The 14,406-nt window shown below is 44.5% G+C and overlaps 1 long non-coding RNA gene across 1 annotated transcript in view; it reads right to left on the minus strand.

Annotated features, from left to right (window-relative positions):
• The window catches only part of LOC103876750, a 36,432-nt gene extending 24,907 nt beyond the window's left edge, over positions 1-11,525 (minus strand). Inside the window, exon 1 of the long non-coding RNA XR_636115.3 lies at positions 10,964-11,525. This is a non-coding gene — a long non-coding RNA (uncharacterized LOC103876750). The remainder of the gene's footprint in view (positions 1-10,963) is intronic.
• Positions 11,526-14,406: the final 2,881 nt, after the last annotated feature.

A 14,406-nucleotide genomic window follows, 5' to 3' on the forward strand; every position in this document is an offset into this window, starting at 1 on the left:
CCTCCCCTGGCTTCACTTCCTTCTGTCTTCACTCTCAGTCACATTTGAGGATACATATCAATATATATGAAATGTATATCAATATATAAATTTAGCATTACTGATGTCTTTAAGATGTGTTCCATTATAATCTGTATAATTTTTTGAGAAGGGAATTGTCTACTTATGAAGAAAAAAGAGACAAAGCTCATTGGGCACTAATGAATATAAGTGAGCTTTTACAGTTTCAAAAGTCTGTTATGCAAAGCATTAGTGAATCTTGGGAAAAGACAAACGATGTATATTAAATGTTTATGTGCCACACACCTAATTGTTAAAATTTCTCATCTATGCCCCACAAAAACTAAGAGGGTCAAGTGTGGTGGCTCATGCCTGTAATCTCAGGACTTTGGGAGGCTGAGGCGGGCAGATCACTTGAGGTCAGGAGTTCAAGACCAGCCTGACCAAAATGGTGAAACCCTGTCTCTACTAAAAATACAAAAATTTGCTGGGCGTGGTGGCAGGTGACTGTAGGTGGAGGTTGCAGTGAGCCAAGATCATGCATTCCAGCCTGGGTGACAGAATGAGACTCAGTGTCAAAAAAAAAAAAAAAAAAAAAAAAAAAGAAAAAAAGTACTGAGAGGCAAGCACTGTTATCCCCTATTTGCATTTGAGGCTAAGAGAAGTTAAGGAACTTATCCAAGGTCAACATCTAGTAAACAGCAGGACCAAGATTTTAACTCAGAGCTACTCTAACTCCAAAGTTCCATCGCTGTCTCTCCACTCTTTGTTTCTTTGGAAAAAGTTAAGACTTTTTCTGTGAACCCCACATCTCTCTGAGTCTGTGGCACTTTTAAAGAACCCACTCATCAGAGAGATGCAATAACCTCTACTAGATAACGATTTCTAGAAAACTGACTAGTAAATAAGAGTAGTTCAGAGTCCCAGAAAAGCTGTCTTGTGAACACTCAGGAAATTATCACAGAATTTATTTTAATTTTCAGAATTAAAAAATAACTATTAGACTGGGCGTGGTGGCTCACGTCTGTAATCCCACCACTTTAGGAGGCTGAGGTGGGCGGATCACCTGAGGTTAGGAGTTCGAGACCAGCCTGACCAATATGGAAAAACCCCGTCTCTACTAAAAATACAAAAAATTAGCCAGGCATGGTGGCACATGCCTGTAATCCCAGCTACTCTGGAGGCTGAGGCAGGAGAATCGCTTGAACCCGGGAGGCAGAGGTTGCGGTGAGCTGAGATCGCGCCATTGCACTCCAGCCTGGGCAACAAGAACAAAACTCCATCTCAAATAAATAAATAAATAAAATAACTATTAAAGTCAACATTGTAGGAGGCTGGGGGTTTTCATATGTGAGGAAGGAATGAAGATGAGGGGGAGAGGCAGAATTCCAGTCATTTCATTACCCTCCAAAGCTCTAACCGCAGGGATGAGTCCTCTGAGGACTAGGCCATCTGCAAGTTCTTAGTGGTGCATGAGGTAAGAGTGTCTCCTTTTTAGTGTTCATGTCTTAGTTGAATCACCTTTGCACAGTACCTGCAATGAGCCAGGCCCTGTGCAGATCATGTTAAGTACATTTTTTCTACTCTTGAAATCAGTCCAGGGAAGGAAAGCAACATGCCTGAGGTTACACTTACTACACAAATCTCCCAGTTGCCTTTGGAGTAGCAGTGCTACCTCCAAAGGGCAAGTACCGTCTTGCAGGAACTACTAAACAGCCTTCCAATTGATCTTCCTGCTTCAGAACGCTTGTGCCTTTCTGTTGTGCACATACCAGCGAGATTATTGAAAACGCAAATCACATTCTAACCACCCCCTGTGTAAAAGCATCCCATGGCTTCTCATCACCCTCTGTAAATCCCAGCCTCCTCAGCAGCTGTGGTTACCTGTCTCCCTCACCTCACCCTCTGTCGCTTCCCCTTGCTCCCCTGGCCCTTGGCACATGGCTTGCTTTCTTTACTTAAACACACTAAGCTCACTCTACACTCTGGCTCCTGCCCTTGCTGCCCACTCTGTGTGGACTTCCCACAGACCTCTGGATGGTAAGCTCTTTATCACCACCCGGGTCTTAGCTTCTTGGCTAGTCCTTTTGTGATCACGTTAGCTAAGTAGCCACCTCCCACTCCTGCCACCACTCCTTTACACTTGCGTCTCACCCTGTATTATTTTCTTTTCAACTTATTAGATTTTTTCTCTTTGTCTCCTGTCACTAGAGTAACAGCACAAGAGAATAAACTTTGCTTTATTCTTTGTTATATTCCCAGAGCTTTGAACAATGCCTAACATGTAGTATGCATTTAATACATACTTGTTCAATGAATAGAGTTAATTTTTCTTTTTTTCTTTTTTTTTTTTTTTTTGAGGTGGAGTCTCACTCTGTTGCCCAGGCTGGAGTGCAGTGGTGCGATCTTGGCTCACTGCAAGCTCCGCCTCCCAGGTTCACGCCATTCTTCTGCCTCAGCCTCCCAAGTAGCTGGGACTACAGGTGCCCACCACCACACTCAGCTAATTTTTATATTTTTAATAGAGATGAGGTTTCACCATGTTGGCCAGGATGGTCTTGATCACCTGACCTCGTGATCCGCCTGCCTCGGCCTCCCAAAGTGCTGGGATTACAGGCGTGAGCCACCGTGCCCAGCCATAAAGTTAGCTTTTCAACCCAAATCTATCTAAAGACAAAGCCCATGCTTTGACCACGAACATGCTGCAATTTTTTATTGAATTCTTAAGATGGATTTAGTCCTGGGATAGGCATACTGCTGAGTATACGGGAAAACATCTGCTCCTTCCCTTCAAGATGTTTATAACTTAGCTGTGATGCCAGACTTATGTATTCTTGAGATAACAAATACAGTAAGTGCTGAGAGAAGGGAAATGTATCAGAGGGCACCAGAATGTAGAAGAGAGTGGTCAGTGAAGATCCAGGTGGTTCTTATAGGGCCTCCTAGAGCTGAGAAGCTTGATAGGAGCCTTTTATGGTAGATGCCAGTTAGTGGGAGGGTAAGACTTGTCAGGTCTTGGATGAGACTTAGAGAATCAGTGAGTTTATCCAGGGAGGAGTCGTTAATGACATGTGTTTTAGGGCATTCCAGAGAGGGACATTTGCTAGATACTTTTTTCTGGGAAAAAAACCTCACTCTTCACATACAAGTATAGTTTTATGAGAAAATAACGCGGGCAAGAGAAGAGGAAAGGAGGAAAGAGAAAGCAAGGCACTGAGGTTTCTTTCTCACTCTGGCCGTGGTTGTGGTAGGGGCAAGATGGATCGAGACTGGCACACAGTGAGTGCTAGATAATTATTGGCCCACTTACTCTTGAAGGTCTCCTCTGTGGGATTTGCCTGGAATTCCACACTGTCTCCAGAAATAAATTGCTAACTGTGGAACTTAGGAGGCTACCTCTTTAGGACCAGCAGTAAGGCAAAGCTGCTGTGCAGCATACTCTGCCTAAGTGATTAGACTGCACAGACCCTTGGCCATTGGAAGAGATTGCAGAGTTTCTCAGAAGGCCACAGCTGACCATCATGAGGATTGCTCCTATCATGGCTCCCAGTAAAGGATAGAGCAAGGAGACCCCTGAGAACTAAGTTGCCAACCAGTGAAGATGACTTACTATGCTCAGAATTAACATTCATTCATCCACCCCCGACCCCCGCCACACCTTCCATCCATTCAAGAAGCAAATACTCTATGCCAAGAGTCTTGCAAACTATAGGAGCTATCATAAGGGTTAGATAGTTTCCTTTCCTTGAGGAACTCATGGTCTACTCATAAAGAAAACCATATGCTGTTAGTTTCTTAACTCTACCCATGTTTCCAGGCAGAGTTGAATAAAAGATTTATCACATACCCAGGCTTGGCCACAAAACCACACCACAACAAACCAAAACACTCCATGAAGGGAAAGACTAATGAACCTTCCCACCCCCCACCCCTCAAGCCCTTTTCAGAAAGGTGATAATGAAAGATTTGGTCTCTACTGAGTCACAACAGGATTTGCATTTTAAAGTTTGACAGATCTTTATAGACCTTTTGATCTCTTTTCAGCTCTCTACCTACCCACCCCAGCCTTACTGCCTCCTCCCAAACCCCCATCAATTCTCTACCCTGTACAAGCTATAAGCTTCAGAAATGATGGTCCCAGGTTCAGAGGCCTCTAGGGTATGTGCCCTGGTGTAATGTGCTCCTAGCCATATAGCTCCTATTTATTGAATACCAACTATGTATCAAGCACTTTTCTTCCTAACCCGCACAATCACCCTGCAAGATTCATATTATTTACCTTTTTTTAAGTGAGGAAGAAAATGAGGCTTGGAGGTTAAATAACCTGCTCCAAATCACTAATAAAAAGTAGGAGCGACAGAACTAAAACCTAGGTCTGTGCACCGCCAAACCTATAACCTTTTCGTTAAGCCACACTGACTCCAATAGACAATACTGGTTATTGTAGGCTATTGTAACTAAGATCCTTCTTGTAAAAGGTAATCCTGCATTCCAGTTTTCTTGCAGGTGTTATTCTGGAAATAGCCCAATAAATGTCACAATTTGATTTACTCCAGGACAAACTTGCAGCTGTCTTTTCTTTTAGAGCTCTTCTTGAGCTCTTTTTCCTCTCTTTCTACTCGTCTTTCACACAGACCACTGCAGCCCGACAGCTGCATGTCTTGGTTTGGGACCGTTATCTGCAGCCTCCTGGGCTCTGTGGAACGGAGTCTGTCCAACCCAGAGAAAGCCTATTGGAAACAAACTCAGAGTCTCAGATACTTATATTTTTGCAGCTAGAGGGAACCCAGAGAGCCATCTAAAAAACTGAGTTTCAGAGAATGACTATTGCAAAATAACTGGTATCAGATTTACTAAAATACTACAGCTTTGCTATGTTAAAGTAAAAGAAGGAAATGAGTCACATTAATGAATATTTCAATGTGCCTGGTGCTTCATCTCATTTAATCTTCACTACAACCCAGTGAGGCAAAATTACTATCCTTGTGCTCCAGATGAGCCCTGACTCAGAGAAATAACTGACTTTACAGTGATAGCTGGCAAGACCAGGACCTCAGGTAACCGCAGAGAGCACAGACCTTTTCCCACACCGTACGGTGGGCGTGAAAAGGCGCACAACCAATATGCTGGCTGGTGACTGACTGGCCTATGAAATTTGCTCCTGCACTGAAGAGCAAATCATTTTGCACTCTTAATGAGGCCATGTCTGTAACCTACATTTGTCTGGCATTCACAACAACCTGAGTCATACTTTGACCAAGAGGGCCCCTGAAAAACGGGGGCTACAGCCTCTGACTACAGCCTCTCCTAAAACATTCTGAGTGTGTGTTACCAGTTAGAAAATTCTGCAAGTTCCTTTCCTCCTTGGAAAGTCCATCCCCCATCCTCAAAGAGGGGGCCTTAGAAGTGCCAAATTGGGAGCCATAAGAAAGCTGCTGATGGCTGCTGAGTTGTCCTGTCGAGGTTGAGAGATCAGGTTCAAAGCTCCAGCTGCAGTCTCCCCGCCCCAAATCCCCACCCCGCCTCCTGTCCAGAGAGGGAATGGTCCTTCCCATCCCCCACTATCATTTCTTGTAAAAACTTCTGGATTGTGCTCAGCTGGAGGTCATACAGGGTGCTCAAGGCATCCTTTCTGCTCTCTCCAGATCGACCCCAGCCTCAGAGAGGAAGCTCTTGGGAAAGTTTCTCTCTAGGAAGAATGGCTACAGATGCCGAAATCTCCCCTCCTTAGCACCCAGCAGTGATTTTGGTATGGATTGGGCTCCTCCTAAGAAAGCTGTTTTCTCCGTGATTCTCTGTCAACCATGCAGCTGGGGTTCCAGCATTCAGAACAACAGCGGTGGGAGGTAATGCTGGGCCTGTGGCTTCAAATCTTACCCAGCAAGCCCTGGCCAATTGTTCTTTATGGTACAACTCACAGTCCATTTCTATTATAGCATTTTTTTTTTTTTTTTACAATCTATCCATACTAACCTCATTCTTCTCAGAAAGGATATATACCCACATATAACTATCATGAGACCAGACTGTTCCCGAATGGCATTTGAGTTTTGCCTTGGGGGACACCTTCACCTCCTACCTAAGGAAACTTTTCTGCATCCTGACGTTCCCCATTCTGGAGCATATAGTTTACCTGCTAACGACAGTGTTACTAAAAATCCCTACCTGGCATAATTTTGTTAGCATACCAGTTGGGGAGCAAGTACTCCTATTAGGAAGCACTCATCTTCATTATTAATCCCTTCTGTAGCTCAGCCCTTTTAGATCTAGATCTCTACATCTTCCTGTATCTATAGATCCTATATCTATAGAACTATATATCCTAGATCTATAGATCTAGACTATATCTCTAGATCTTCTTACCAGTAAAATTTACGTGGGCACATACACCATTTTTGTTGCATGGCTGAAGCTTATTCCTGACCTCTCTCATGCTGACTTCTGTTCTAGACAGTGAGCTCCCTGGCACAATTGTCTGGTTCCCTGGGTGCCTCCAGCACATAATGGGGTTTCTGCTCCCGTGAAGAAGCTAGGTACCCTCTGCCGCAGTAAGAATGGCACTGAGTGATTGCACAACTCAAATTGAGCTCCAAGGCTGCACTCAGGGCAGAAATGAGAGAGGGTAGGACGATGAGTTTGACCAGCATCAAAAAGGGAAACACGTTGGGAAGGAACAGCCTGTACTGGATCAGGTGCCAGGTAAGTAATCCCGGGGATTATAAACCTTTAAAGCAACTGCTCTCAAATTTCGCCTTCCTAGAACTCACCTAAAGAGTCTGTTATAAAAACAAATTACTGGGTTCCACCCCCCTGGATTCGGATTCAGTGGTCTTTGGACCACACTTCAGAAACTCTGCTGTAGTTGGGAAAGAGATGTAGAGGGCTGCAGAAGAAAAGGAGGGAAGAAAATAATGGTGTTTTTGAGTATAGACTCACCACACGCAGTCAGGATAACAAACTCTCTCCCCGTCTGTCCCCCTCTCTGTCATTCTTTCTTCCTCCTTTTAATACTGTATTTATAAAAAGCTTTTGAAAGTATAAAAAGCTTTTGATCACTGTCCAGAGTGATCAAATATTAGCCTGTAGCAAATTTTTTATTTGTTTATTTTTTTGGTGGAATCAGTACTCCTGGCAGGCCTGTCACTTTGTATGCAGGAAGGGCCATTTGACAAGTAACTTAGGTGGTAACTGAGGAAAATACAAGCCTACAAAGTCCTCCTTGTTCTGCCTCCACAGGGGAAATGGCTGACCAACCTGGGAGCCCATGGCATGAGCTGTTTTTCCCCAAGCTCTGCATTTCAGGTGCTTCCTGCTCAGTGCTTCTGCTCAAAGAACATACAAGGACAGGAGGTACCATGGCTACCTGTAGCTATGGATTATGGAAAGCCCACTGAGGCTGGTCTTTCAAGGCCCAAAGATGACCATTTGTACCCAGCATTTCCAAACACAGTGTCCCAGACTGGGATCAAATGAGCTATAAGACAATTGCTTGAAGAACTCTGGACAAGGACGTCTGGGCCTCACCCCAATGACTCTTGGCCCATGAGATCTGAGACAGACTCAGGAATCTATACCAGGTAATAACGATGGGCAATTGGATTTGGAAACCAAATCCAATTGGAGGACAATAGCATCAGAGAATCTGTTTGGGTCCTACAGCCGGCTGGGGTCAAAATCCCCACCCTACATCTGGGTAAAAGGCCTCCAGGCCTTTTTCTTACAATTCTAGATGTCAAAACCCAGTTCTGATGCCATTTTTTCCAGCAAGTTTTTTGGGGTCTCCCAAGTAAAATAATGTCTCCCTTCTTTCTCCTCCCACAGCATATTTTCAGTGTCTTTATAATACTTTATAGCAGCACCCCACTCCTCATATAACATTTATCCACCACCTTTGTGCAACGTAGATATAATGCCAACCATATATCTTTACTTTTCTGTTAGCCATACTTTAAAAAAATAAAAATAAACGGGTGAAATTAATTTCATAGTATATTTGATTTAACACATTTCAAAATGTTATTTCAACATATAATCAATACAAAAATCATGAGTGAGATATTTTATGTTTTTGTTTCTTTGTTTTGTTGTCTTCCTTTTTATTTATTTTGAAATTTTTCTTTTTCTTTTTTTTTTTTTTTTTTTTTTTGAGATGGAGTCTCACTCTGTCACCCAGGCTGAAGTGCAGTGGTGCGATCTCAGCTCACTGCAAGCTCCGCCTCCCTGGTTCAGGCCATTCTCCTGCCTCAGGCTCCCGAGTAGCTGGAACTACAGGCGCCTGCCACTACGCCCGGCTAATTTTTTTTAAATTTTGTATTTTTAGTAGACACGGGGTTTCACTGTGTTAGCCAGGATGGTCTTGTTCTCCTGACCTCGTGATCCGCTCTCCTCAGCCTCCCAAAGTGCTGGGATTACAGGCGTGAGCCACCGTGCCTGGCCACAAATTTTTTTCTTTTTATGTAGTTTTAAAATCTTTTTTATGATATTTTACATTTTTTATTTCTACTATTTGAAATCTAGTGTGTATTATACACTTGCATCACATCTCAGCCTTGAGACTTCATTCCACATGTTAAATCACCACACGTGGCCAGTGGATGCCATGTGGGAGAGCACAGTACTGGCTTTTGAGGTCACGTGTGCTGGGTATTTTGTCTCTGGGTGCTCAGACTGAGCACAGTCCCTTCCAAAGAGTTTCCATTGGTGTTTTTGTTTGGCTAGCTATTTTAAAGCTCAGGATCTTAGGAGATAAGAGTAGGGAAGAGATACATCAGTCTTAAGGAGGGTGAAGCTGGCTGGGCATGGTGGCTCATGCCTGTAATCCCAGCACTTTGGGAGGCTGAGGAGGGTCCATCACCTGAGGTCAGGAGCTTGAGACCAGCCTGGCCAACGTGGTGAAACCCTGTCTCTACTAAAAATACAAAAATTAACTGGGTAGTGGTGGCACGTGTCTGTAGTTCCAACTACTCAGGAGGCTGAGACACGAGAACTGCTTGAACCTGGGAGACAGAGCTTGCAGTGAGTCGAGACCATGCCACTGCACTACAGCCTGGGTAACAGAGCGAGACTCTGTCTCAAAATAATAATGGAGGGCGAAGCCATCCAGAGCAGGCTTCCTATGAGAGGAGTTGAGTGGGAAAGAAGTGCAGCACAGGACACTGCAGGGAGCAGAAAATGCCAGTCAGGCCAAAGAGGCAGGTACCTGCTACCTTCTCCATTCTGCATGGCAGGATTGGATGCTGTAGACACAGGTAATGGTGGCTCTGAGCCACATGTTCTGCCTGCTTTGTGCAGGTTGCCTTGAGCCACCTGGAGAACACTGGCTGCCAAAGGATTTGATTAAGATGTAATGTGATCACTTAAATCTCTATAAAACAGCTGCAGCCAGAATGTATTTTCAGCAAAGATGTCTTCTGAAAACAAGTTGCCCCAGTTCACACTCTGGCCAAGGCTTCCCAAGAGAGTTCATGGATTGACTTACCTCATCATTCAACCACAACTGGTTCAATTAGGAAAAAGGATAATCACTTTCGCCAATACAGAATGGCCTCCAAGGTAGTGCCCACAGATGTAAGGTTCCCTGAGGTGGCTTTTCGGGAAACAGACATCTCCTGAGAAAACCTGAGTTTTAGCCTTGTTTCCTAGATCCTCTGAGGTCAAATAATCAGCATATAGAGCTGTAAGGACTAGAGTTTGGAACTCCCCAAGCTGGTTGTCACCAGCAGTGTAATGCTTTCCACCTCAACACCTACGGAGGACCAAACCCTGGGTTGGACCATATCCATTCCCAGATGAGGCCCCAGGATACGGTGGTAAGAGCCCAGGCTTTAAAGAGGAACACTATTTCCCAAACGCCAGCCCACCAATTCATTTGAAACATTCTTTATGCTAGAACTCTTAACTTGGTTTATGCGAGGCATTGTAGCAACCAGTTAAGGCATTTGGACCACCAGCGTGTGACCTGCAGCAAGTTATCTTACGTGTTTAAGCCTCAGGTTCTTCCACTGTAAAACAGAGGTAGCGTCAGTCCCTACCTCCTCGTGCTGTCCATTGTGCTATGAGATAAAGTACTAATCAAAATGCATGGAAAATACTCCATATAAGTTCATAACTATTTCATAACTATAAGTTCATAACATAAAACAGCATAATTTAAATCAGAAAAGTGAGTTTAAAAGAGTAGAGAAAGAAATATTCTCAAGCAAGTGGGTGCTGAATACACACACACAGAGCCAGTGCTGGGCAGCTGAGGGTGATCAGCAGAAGGGCAGGTCCTCCTTCCTGTCCCTGCTTCTAGTCTAATTGAGGGGACTTTCCCATAGGAGGAAAATCCTGTGTTGGGCTGTGCAGCACCAACTATAAGCACAACAGAGGCCATCAAGACCGCAAAGTGGTGACTGCCGGGAGTCAGAGTAGATCAGAAAAAACAATTAGGATTTGAAAGGCCATGGGATGGCACCACTCACCCTAGGCACAAAACATACACTAGCCGAGGCACCATAATGGGATGAGCAGCCTGTCTTCCAAGGAGATGGAGAAGGCAAAGTCCAGACTGGAGGAAAGGGAAAGGTGGAGAAGGACCAGGAAGCTTTAGTGACAAGATGAATAACAAACGTATCAGTGAGAAAACAGGCCAAGGAGTCATCAGCAGGCACAGTCCGTGCTGTTTTGCATGAGAACGAAATGCTAAGCTCCATGAGGTATGTATTGTAGGGAAGGGAGGAGAGGAGAAGGGAGGGGAGGGGAGTGAGGACATTGTCTCTAATCCCTTTGTCCTTAGCACAGACACTGCTAGTGTTGCCCAGCTCTGCCAGGAATATGCTTCTGGAGAGCCTATCAGAAATGCTGTCACAAATGATTGAAAGGGCCGTGCAGCCCCCACATAGTCTTCATTTTTAAGAATGCCCCGGAAAGGCGAGTTAAGACACTTTCCTTGTCTCTGCTTGGCTTTCTTACTTGTACTCACCAAGCCTAGTCTTCCTATAAGAAATCATTAGATTTTATCTTTAGAACATTTTGAGCTATGAGAAGAAAGAACATCGTGTCCATACATACAGACACAGTCATTACCACAGGATTCCGTTTCCTCTGTTCTGTTTGAATCCATCTCCTGGCAACAGCTGTCCAGCTCCCTAAAGCCAGCAGCAGCTGCAATAATGAGCCCACCATTTATCTGAGTGTGTGGATGACAGTCACAGCCCCACGTGCAGCTGTTCTTTAAAGTCTACTGTCTTGTCCCTCCCTTGGGCATAGACAACAAAGAGAGCCATTCATTAAACTCCTCTGTTTCAAGTTTTAGGGAACCCCCTATGCCTTTTACCGGTGGTATGGTCTTTTAATTCTGCCACTTGCTGGTAGTTTTACCATAAGCAAGCACAAAAAAAACTCCCTTTTTGAACTTTGGTTTTCTGAACTCTCCAGAGATAATAACCATTACCCATCTCATGAGGCTGTTGTGATGCTCCAAAGATGTAATCGATGTGATAATCTTTTACAAACTATAAGACAGCATTCTTGTATTATTAATTATTAAGGTCCTTGTTTCTATGTTTAAAGTGAAAAAATTACTAGAAAATATAGGACACTATAGTAAGCTTCTGTGGGCATCCAGATAATTGGTCATGGAGAACTGCAGGAGGCAGAGTGTTTCTGAAGAAGGCAGTTGGCCCTGGCTTAGAGGGAGTGGTAGAATCTGAGAGGTCGAGGGAGAGGGAGGGACAGTTGAGTGAGGGACATAAGCCAGGCAAAGGCCAAGAAAAGAAAATGTGGTCTATGGACAGTGTAGCACTATCCTGGAGTCAGGCAGAGAATGGGCCTGGGGACCAGGAAGACATAAAGTTGGAAGGGTTGGGATATGCCAGACCAGAAATAGTCTTAAATGGCAGGCAGAGAATTTATCAGGAGAGATTTTAGTAGTATGAAGAGTCAAGGAGTTATAAAAGTCTAGAGATCACCTGGTCCTGCTCCCTGTATCTGTGGTTTTATCTCTGTTTAACAATCTCAACAAAGTGGCCATCCCTGGAGGAGCTCTTGGCATCCTGCCACCAGCTCAGTGCTCTTGTAACCTGGGAGGTCTTTGTTCTGTCCAAGTCATCAGTTCTTCACTTCCCTGTATATTAAGAAAAGAGACTATTAAAACCACTGTTGCAGAATTATTACAGTGAAAGAGATCTGACCTAACCAACTCAACTCCATCTTGCTTCTAATCTCCAGGCTGTCCTTGTTCATTCCTGGACATAGGCCAAACTAACTTTGGGAGGAACTTAGTTTATAGTTTAACTTTGAAACAAAGACGATACTAGCCCTTTCCTGAAACAAATCCCTTTCTTGACTGGGGACTGGACTGCCTTTGTAGGACCAACAAGTTAGCCAAAAGATTAGAAATTATGGTTTAGGAGTCATGCAGCTGGAGGCTACAAGATTCTGACCCTCTCCAAATTGCTTCTGGGAATAACATTGCTACTGTAAAACCTAAAATCAGTGCTTGAGATATTTTGTAGACCCTGCACTTGATGGATCAGCTGGCACCACCCAGTTTGCTAAACTGGCTCATCTGATCTGAGGCCCCTACTCAGGAACTGACTGAGCGCAAAAGGACAGCTTTGACTCCCTATGACTTCATCTCCCACCTGACCAATCAGCACTCCTCACTCACTGGTCCCTACCCACCAAATTATCCTTAACAGCTCTGATCCCTGAATTCTGAGGAGACTGATTTGAGTGATGATAAAACTCTGGTCTCCCGCACTGCTGGCTCTGCATGCATTACTCTTTCTCTATTGCAATTCCCCTGTCTTGATAAATCGGCTCTGTCTAGGCCGTGGGCAAGGTGAACCCTTGGGTGGTTACACTACCAGGCCCCAGCTCTGACTTTACCAAGTCGGAATCTCCAAGAGAGGAGTCTAGGTATCCTCTTTTTTTTTTTTTTTTTTGAGACGGAGTTTCCCTCTGTCGCCCAGGCTGGAGTGCAATGGCGAGATGTCGGCTCACTGCAACCTCCGCCTCCCTGGTTCAAGCGCTTCTTCTGCCTCAGCCTCTCGAGTAGCTGGGACTACAGGCACATGCTGTCATGCCCGGCTAATTTTTGTATTTTTAGTAGAGACGGGGTTTCACCATCTTGGTCAGGCTGGTCTGGTTTTGAACTCCTGACCTTGTGATCTGTCCCTCTCGGCCTCCCAAAGTGCTTGAATTACAGGCGTGAGCCACCGTGCGTGGCCTTTTTTTTTTTTTGAGATGGAGTCTCGCTCTGTCACCCAGGCTGGAGTGCAGTGGCAGTATCTCGGCTCACTGCAACCTCTGCCTCTTGGGTTCAAGCTATTCTCTGCCTTAGCCTCCCGAATAGCTGGGATTACAGGCACCTGCCACCATGCCCGGCTAATTTTTGTATTTTTAGTAGAAACGGGATTTCACCATCTTGCCTAGTTTGTCTTGAACTCCTGACCTTGTGATCCACATGCCTTGGCCTCCCAAAGTGCTGGAATTACAGGCGTGAGCCACAGCACCCGGTGGAACCCTCTTTTTAAAAATACGCTTTCCCTCTCCCCAGGTGATTCTCGATATCTGGGAAGTGTGGGAATGCTGTGAATGTGAACTCTATGATTCCCTACAGCGGGAGGCTTCCATGGGCTTCATACAGATGGAGGGTAACCACTCAGTCCACAGGGGGCTGAGCATAGGTCTTCAACTGCTCAGCAGCTACACTTTTGGGATGGAAAAGACTGGAACCTTTTTTTATGAAACAACATTTCCTCTCTTTCATCTTTCTTGTTGTCCTCCTCTGAGTCTCTTCTCCACATCTTTCTACTCTTTGCAAATGAAACACGGAACTCCAACAAGGTCTCAGCAACCCTTATGTTCCTACCTGTCAATGTCCCAGTCAACTTCCCCCTTAAGCTCCTCCCTCCCTCCTTTCCTTCCTGTCTGCCTTTAAAAATATATATATTTAAATAAGTGTACTATCCATATGCTTTGATTCAACTTGAGAGCACTTGCGATTCCTGAATCTTTTTCATTTACACATAGATCTAATCAGGCCAGCCTTGCCCAGTCACTGGTTTTAAAATTCTAATTTTTTAGTCAGTAATTTTTTTTAATTTAGAAAACACTGACAACTGTCAAGACAATAGCAACAATTGAGTACTGACTATGTCTGAGGGCAGTATTATGACATTTCTTTATGTATATTGATCTTTACAACAATCCTGTAAAGTAGCTGTTGTTATTATCCCTTTGTTTCAAGTAGAGGAACTGAGACATTAAGAAATGAAGTTACTGCCGGGCGCGGTGGCTCAAGCCTGTAATCCCAGCACTTTGGGAGGCCGAGACGGGCGGATCACGAGGTCAGGAGATCGAGACCATCCTGGCTAACACGGTGAAACCCCGTCTCTACTAAAAAATACAAAAAAAAAA

Source organism: Papio anubis, chromosome 14, assembly GCF_008728515.1.
Source record: "Papio anubis isolate 15944 chromosome 14, Panubis1.0, whole genome shotgun sequence".
NCBI classification, from domain to species: Eukaryota; Metazoa; Chordata; class Mammalia; order Primates; family Cercopithecidae; genus Papio; species Papio anubis.